We start from the raw sequence: 8,801 nt of genomic DNA, 5'->3' as shown, positions 1-8,801 counted from the left end.
TTGCATTGCAACCAAAGGTAAGAGCTCTACGCATTGACGTAAGCCATTCACAGTATTTCGTAGCTTTTGACGTCACTGACCCGCGGCCTAATTTCATCATAACTAGGAATTTACACTTTTAAATAAAAAACTAAGCATATGCGGGGTATTGGGGCATCATTGCTACGCATTTAGATGCATTCTGGGTCAAAAACAACTAGGTCAAAAATCCACTGCTGCTGTTAATAATTATGATTTTGGATCTTGACCTAAAGTGGGGTTTAAGACCATAGGCATGTGTGCTTAGGTCTTATAAACTTGTCCTAGAAGTTTCATTAGGTTTGGATGTCATTTGATGTTGTAACGGATGATTTGCTTTCCCCGATGAGCGATTGGCTTTTGGTGATTTTAGTCACTTGAGTGTAGCTTGAATTAGATGCCAGTTGTTAGTTGTTGTTCGCGATATTGACAACCTCTTTGTTGGACAGGAAGCAACTCACACACCCATGAAGTGCATGCAAACACTACCTAGATCAACATAATGTCAATCAAGGACACAGATGACACGATAGGCACACGGAGGAAATCTCTTTAGCTTGTCAGGCTGAGACCATCCTACACATACAACACTCTGGAAGGCCAACTAAACCACAATCAAGAACCTCACTGCTCTCAACTACACCACCTAGCCACATACACACATACGGAAGGTAACTCACCTAATCATGCTAGACTCGTACGAAACTTAAGGAACACCATCCCCTCACTAGGGTACACCTATCCCTAAGCTTCTACACTCAAAACCCGTCTGCAGAAAACGCGTAGGATGACAGAGCTGAATTTTGAAAGTGCCCGAAATTGAAAGTTATGAGTACCTATGTGTACCTTATGTCGCCACGATTCTATAGACTACTAGCACGCAGAAAACAGACATCGTTTGATACACTTACGGCCACAATTAGCTCATAGATGCGTCGGCGTGTGCGCTTCGTCTCGCGTGGAATGCTTGGCGTTGTCGCATAGCTCTCCTCGAGCCTACAGCAATGGTGCAGTTGGATATCCAATGTGTTGAGCAAGCCAGGCGTAGCGAGAGGATGAAGCTCACGCTCACTCTCTTTCTCTCTCACACACAGTAGACGGCAGCGTTAAGTTTTGATTATGATTAAAGTCTTTTTACAAAATGATCTAGGTACCTTATATAGTAAGGCTACCTTAGGTTTAACCAAAAATGGGGTTGAAAGGGTCAAATGGCTTTGTATTTACAATCTGGAAGTGCCATTGCACCCCGGCTTCTAAAACTAGAATAACTACTCATTACAAATGACGTTTATAGCCATAATCCGCAGCATTTTATAACTCGCAAAAGATAAGACTTTGGTATGAAACTTGAGTTATATTGTGTTGTTGACCGAGCGGTCAACATTCCCCCCTTCCACATTCATGTCGTCCCCAACATGACCTTATTGTCGATGGCGATGTGGTCTTTGCTATCGTTTTGTTGCTGTAAAGAATGTCTTGTTCGTCCAATCCGATGTACATAGTCTTCACATGATTCAGGAAAATCATAATTGATGACGAACTTTATGTCTTTCACATCCACGATCCGAGCTGTAGCATCTGTTTCTATCATTATAGGTCTACTGCCAGATCTAAATTCAAAAAGAACCCAATGTCGTTTAACTTGACTCTTATCATCATGGATAGAGAAAGCTCCATCCATCACTTGCTCCAGCAAATTTGTCAATTCGGAGTATTTGTGATTCTCAGAAACAACTTCTACAATCTGTAGAATTGAGTGATTGGATTTTTGATCTTGTGATCCAATGACAACTTTGTAAGGATTTTGTAGAAATTGTATGGCTGAACCCTTAACTTAGTTAGGCCAAGTTGCACTCCAATGCAAAGTCTGTCTGTCAGGCCGAATCCAGGACTTAATTATTCTAATTTGAGGTTCAAAACCCTGCCGAGCATTCAATGCGCATTATCAAGGACAAGCTTTTGCGATCCTCTGATTACTTTTGTGTCCGCTCTTCTTCATTGGTAACTTCGTTGTTCCTGTGCAATCATGTTGTTAGTGTTGTCTCTAGCTTTGTCATTGTAGGCCATTCTTCGACTCGCCATTGAGGAGAAGTATGCTATGATCTGAAATTGGTTCTCCAATTCATTTGTCAATTGATTTGAGTAGCATTTCCTTATTGTTGATGTAGAAGGAATATGTACAAGAGGATGGTGATAGGTGTCTTTAGATTAGGGTCTAAAACCTGGATGACCAAAGGGAAAAAAAACCCCGTGGAAAAAAAATGCCTTTGATATACGCTCTTATTGGAGTTGAGCAGTTGAACGTGAAGTACATGTTCATGAAAGGTGTGTGCTTGGGTGAAACATGGAAAGAGTGCCTGATGCAAGTGCCAATTATGGGACACTCTATATGCATATGAGAAATTTGTCAACAAAAGCATGCAATGTGAAAGAAGGAGATGATGGGTGTTTCGAGGAATAAATGTAGCACATGTGACATCAAAAGATGTCTTAATAGCTTCCACCTTTCCAAGAAGGGTTTTCGATGTAGAAGTTTCTCCACTCGTATCTCACTGTGCTCAGTACGTGAGTGTCTTTTGGACCTTCTCCTTCACTTCACCAGACTTACGTACTTAGAATTCGACTCTTTTGCTCACCTATACCAGCATGAGCGACACAACGTAAATATGCTCAACTCTTCCAGCTTGAGCAGTACCTAGAATAGCTAAGACGCTTAGACCACAGAGAATATTACTTGAAGCTTTGGGACTAACACCTCACTCATTTTGTGGCTTAGCTACTCGACTCTGACTTTTATGACTTGTCGGTTGCCTGTTGACACTGCTTTGTGACAAGTTCTTCGGCTGTTGTAGTGGCTGTTGAGACATACTTCGTGAAGTTTCATTGTTTCCCTATACCTTCATTTCTTTGTAGTCCTTAGGCCTCTCGTCAGTCTTTTCTTCATGTGGATTATGGATTTTTTTTATTTTTTCTTAATAATAAACAAAGAAAATCTTAAAACAACTCAACAAAAGAAAAATCATTCAAAAAAGAAATCTAAATGCTATGTACACTATACACATGTCCCTAGGGGCTCATATATGGATTTTGTCCCCATACTCCTCTGTAACACTACTATGAGGGCATATATTCTAAATTTTGTCAAAACATTATCACAATAAAACGCAAAAATTCAATGCATCTCACAAAACATTGCCCTCTAATAGTCATAATGTTAGGTCCGCATTCATAATGCCTCCCACCTTCCTATTTGGAGTCATCCTTTACGACAGGGTATTGCAAAGGGTATGTGTTGTGCTTGGGTAATTAAAAGTTGTGCCTATGCAGGCCTTGTAATGTAGCCCTATTATGCATACACAGTCAATGCATGGAAAAGATTTATGTTGTGCAAGATGTGGGCATAAGCAATTTTCTTATTGGCATTTGTTGGCGAGGCTTCCTATTCTAAGCAATGTAATAGTCTTTGAAGCTCCTGTATCGTTGCTTGATTGAAGCGACCCACTCTCTTCTAACTGTACTGTAATCGTAGGAAGAATTGTAAGAAGTCAAGCGGCGATGCACTGATAGCGGTTTTGTTGTTCTTCTTCGGGACCCATTTCTTTGTGATTATTGACTGTTTTGTTGCTGACGCTCGTTGGGAACCCATACTTGCCCGTGCTTCGTTTGTGTTTGAAGAGACTTCTTTGGGATCCACCTTTTTGTTGTGTGAGTCAACAGTGGTCTTTGCTTCAACCCTTGTACACTTCGTTGGTGATGGGATTCAGGCTTTGAAAGTTGATACTGTGGTTGTTTTGGAATCCAAATGAGTTCCTGACTTTTTTGTGCTTGAATCAACCTCTTTGGAGCCCAAACCTGAGTTGTGAAAGCTTGTGACTTTGTGATATTCTTACCCGTTCATGCACGCTTTCCTTGTTTTTGTTTTGGTGTTGGATCTTGTGATTTGTCATTAGAAATCTTTGTCTTCTTGATCCATATCTGTTTTTGGCCGATCTGGCTTTTTGGTATCCAGATTTGTCGAGCTTTTTGGCTTTGACTTGTTGTCCTGTTCTTTTGACCTGTCATGGTTGTTGCTGAAGGGGTTGGTGATAGTGATGGCCTAAGTTGATGATAGGGGATGTCGTAAGATTCATCACTATCGCTACTATCCTCAGCAAGGTTGACTTCTTGTACTTTCCCTTGAATTTTTGGCTGGTAGTGGAAAGTTACTGTCTGTTTGCTCGTGGGTGGTAGTTTCTTGGAGGACTTCTCTAGCCCATTGATTAGAGAATTGTTAGCTCGTTGCTCTGGTCATATTCCTCCTAGCTGAGTCTTTGCATCCTTATTAGGAGCCATGTATGAAGATTCTTGTGGTGGCTGTGTCTTCACCGAGGACTTTGGAATCCACTTTTGATGCACTTTATTCGTGTAGCGATGGCATTGATTCCTGGGTCGTTGATCTTCTCGAAGTTCTAAGTGTTCTACAGAGTCATAGAACTCGTCGTCTTCTTCATCTTTTGATTCTCCACATTTCTTTGTTTGCTCCTTATTTCAAGAGCTTGTTGATGTCTGGTTCTCTTCTTTTTCCTGGATTACACTCACTGCAAAATAAGAAACGACATCATAGCATCCTCCACGGCGCACACGTCTAGAGTAGCCAAGATGTGTTACCATCCAAAAGGCTCTAACTCTTCTTCAGGAAATGGTTCTGGGATATAGTCCTTATCCTCTATAACCCGCTGTAGGATACATTCCTCATGTTTCAAGCTACCACATTATGAAGCTCCACACATCCACAGTTCTTTAGGCTTACCTAACCAAGCTGGAAGTTTTGATCTTTCTACTGTGGCGGAATCAAACTCCTCAACCGGTGTTCTCGTCACATCCCTATAGCTATGGTCCCTCAAGTTTATCTTTGTTATGGTTTCCATATGTCTTAGGTATATATGGTCATAAACCCAATCTTGGACCATTTTCAATTGTCGCATGAATGGTCTTCCCAGAATGATGTCATAGTTGTTCTTCTTGCCAAAGTCAACAACAACAAAAGTGTGTTCATATTGAATGCCACAAGAATTAACAAGTACTTTTTCTAGCAGTCCTAGGGGCTTTTCCTTGTGTCCGTCTGCAAGCTGCAGAGTCATTCTTGTGGATCTCAAGGCAGGTTTTCCCCACGTTTTCCAAACTTCTTTGGTTGCAATGGCCACACCAACTCCACTATGAAGGATTGCCATGGTTTTTACACCATTGAATTCCACAGGAAGGGTGGTGTTTCCATCTTCTCCCTCGTAATACTGGCCTACCTTATTTAATGGCACTGGCCTAGTATTTAGTTGAGGCATTGATGTCTTCCTCGATTCGAGTCATTGAGGTTTTTACACCAAATTTCCCTAAAAATTTACCCACATTAGCCCACATGTTTGGTCTTATCTTGAGCAACTCGGCTAACATTATTGTACAGGTGATTGGGGTAGATAGAATATCTACTAAGCCCTTTGAATCGATGGCTTTGTTGGGAGACAGTCTCTGTGATGGGACTGCAACCACATCTGACTTGGTCTCGTACTCTCCCATGTAGGACGGTAGTGTTCTTAGTGAATGGGGTTGACTATCCATAGATTGTACAGATCCTTTGTCGCCCCAATACGATCGCACGTCTAGATTCATTTGAGATCCAGTCTCAAATTCCTCTAATCGTGGTAGAAACACTCCTCGTTCATCACCAGTCTTGTCTACTCGTCTTCTTAGGTCATCGGCTTCATTCGCCTCTCTGACTTGTTTCCACAATTCGTCAAGACCATCTATCTCGTTACAATCCTCAGGTATAGCTTGGTGAAATCCCTCGGAAGAGTTATCCGTGGTATTCAGTACTATCCTTGGTTCTAATGCTAGGTCTTTGAGGTTTGGTCTGTGCTCATGACTAGAATCTGGCTCTTTTAGTTCCTGGTTTGGTGGGATTACTTGTGTAGGCATGACACGGATCACGTCCTCAGGTTTTGCAACTGGTGGTTCTAGTAAAGCTTGGGCTGTTTGAATCATTTTCTAGCACATTTCAAACCTTTGCTTTGCTAGTTCCGCATCGGGATATGTCATCCACCTGTGTTCTTGGGTTTGGCTGTTTTTGAGCCTCACATCATAGGCTTTCAAGAGGGTATCTAATATCTCATTAACCTGCTCTGCCAACACAGATCTTCCTGAACTAGAACTTCTCAGTTTCTCATTCGTGGATGGTTCTTCTATAGGTTTAACCATCTGTGTAAGAGAAGGTGCCTCCTTTTCCTCATGTTGTTTTATCTTCTCCTCAGCTTCAGTAAGCTTCTCAGCTAGGGATTTTTTCTCTCGTTCCCTGCGTGCTTTCATCCTAGTCTTTCTAGCTTTCCAACTATTTCGTTTGCTCTTGGTTTTTTGACTTGGTACGTCTGTCTTTTGTCCATCATCTGTCTTTGGACTCGTGTCACTTTCCGTGTTCTTTGTCTCTGGATTTTCATCAGCTTTCTTTTGAGCTTGTGCTCTCCTAGCTACTTGAACTGGTACAACATTTTCATTTTCTGAGCTTCTAGGTAGCTGAACAATCCCTGATACATTTGTCGTGATTTTCCTGATTTGGTTTGGTTTTTTCGGGAAATCGGGGATCAAGTGAGTGATGCCACACTCAAGACAATAGGCATTTACTTTAGTGATGCCACACTCAAGACAATAGGCATTTACTTCAGTGAGTGATGCCACACTCAAGACAATAGGCATTTACTTCAGTGATCTCCGTATGAGGACATTGTTTGACCAAGTGGTTGTCACGACTTTTGTGACAATCTGTCTCTGGTTGAGGATATTCTTTTAGCATTCCCTCTTGGCTATAAGCAAGCTTTGACCTAGATAAGCCGCTATTTGCAATGAATCGCAATGTCCTTTCGTCCATTTCATACCTTCTTTCTTTTGACTGAAACCCAGGAGGTGGAGGTTGTACCGGCCTCACCACTGCATGTGTTTCTCTCACATTTTGTTGCTCCGAAGGGTAGTACTTACTTTAGTTTCTATACCACATTGTAGCTGGTACTAGAGTTGGTTTATTTGATGCTTCCATCATTGGCATGTATCTCATGTCTATTGGCATTCTAGCACCTGGCAGCAGAGGTTGTTGTCCTAAGACACGCTGTGGCCTTAAAACTCCTACTGGTCTTGGCGCATTCCCCGTAATGTATCTATGGTGAGTAGGTGCTTCTGGAACAGGTTGTACATACCTCTCCCTAGCATTTTCCATGCTATAATAGCACTCTTCCTCCGTATGGTTCGTCCATTTTCTCTCAATTTCACACCACTTCGGCTCTCCCGAATCAGACCTTACAAGAGGAATCAACCTCTTGACCAAGTCGTCGATAAGCTTTTCTTGATCAATAGGTGTCGTTGGCTTGGCAATGGACTCACTTATCTGTGAAACACTGTGCTGAGAGGATGTGTCATCTCTTTGACTCTTTAAGTCCTTTTCTTTGTATGCCTCACAGTTATCCACCAGATAAAGAGCTTCTTTGATCAACTCGTTTAGCGTCATTCTCCTTATCATATGCACATCCTTCTGAAGGCCCGCATGTCTCATTCCCTGGATAAAGATCAGCATCAGTCGTGCTTGCGTAGGTAATTCCGCTCTCGGACAGAGCTTAACATATCTCTTGAGCCGTAATGATGCTTTGCGTACTGATTCATTCTCTTTCTATTTGAATCTATGGATTTGTGAGACCGTGTTGTGAGCAATGCCTTTTGGCAATAATTCTTCAATAAACTCCTCAAACAGCTCATCTAGGGTCTCAAAATCCCAATTTCCCACCGAGTCGAACCATGTAGCTGCATCATCTTCTAGAGTCAATCCAAATCCCGCAAACTTTGTTGCAAAATCTGAAATTTCCTCTGCTCTAATCACTCTTTTAAAAGCCGTTACGTGATCTCTCGGATCTTTATCTCCGGAGTATTTTTTGTTTACCCATTTTTGGACTTGGGATGGTCTAACTCGTCGATTATCTACAAGTCTAACCAGGGACTCTCCCAATCCTTCTCTCGTTATCGCTCTTGAAGGGAATCCTGGTGGCTCTCTTCTTGGAATTCCTATAGGAATTCTCGTGTTTGGTGGAGGCATTTGTGGTCCTTCATTGACCAAATATCCACCTCTTTCTAGTACAGTTTGTGGATTTGTGCTTTCTACAACTCTGTATTCTCGTCCATACTTGTCGACAACTATAGATCTCCATTGACAGTCGACTCCGTATGTGTAGACATATAAGAGCTTGTAATCTGTTATCTCTTCTAGGTATGGATCTAAGCACCTATAAAGATTGACCTCATTGTCGTCAATGTATCTAGATAGTCCTTCACTCTCATGACCAATCATCCAAACTCTCTCAACAAGATCGGTCTTTATCAATCCAAGTTTGGAAGATCCATTGTGGAAGGATATTCCTCTATCATAGGGATCTCCAAGCTTGCGTAACCTGCGTTTGAATCTATGGTAGACATGATTTCTGGGCTTAAGAGATTTTGCTTGGTTCAAGTAGACCTAGTCTACTGTGTTCAAGTGCTTTGGTTAGGGAAAAGTCGAAACTATGTCCAAAACCGCAACCGTTTCATCACAATTCTCGCAAATTGTCGCTTTCAGACACCCCTAACTTGCGGATAAATTTTGAGGCCTCAAACGATGTTTTTTTCAAATTTGAACTAAATGGTTTCCGAGGGCATGCATTTAGTTCAAGTTTTGCTCTAAGATCTGTAGAGCCGCTCTAAGGCTACGTTTTGATATAAAAACTTTCCCGATCCGATACCGT

Source organism: Adiantum capillus-veneris, chromosome 22 (genome assembly GCF_014529385.1).
Source record: "Adiantum capillus-veneris isolate H3 chromosome 22, ASM1452938v2, whole genome shotgun sequence".
NCBI lineage: Eukaryota > Viridiplantae > Streptophyta > Polypodiopsida > Polypodiales > Pteridaceae > Adiantum > Adiantum capillus-veneris.
This window is presented reverse-complemented; position numbering follows the sequence as displayed.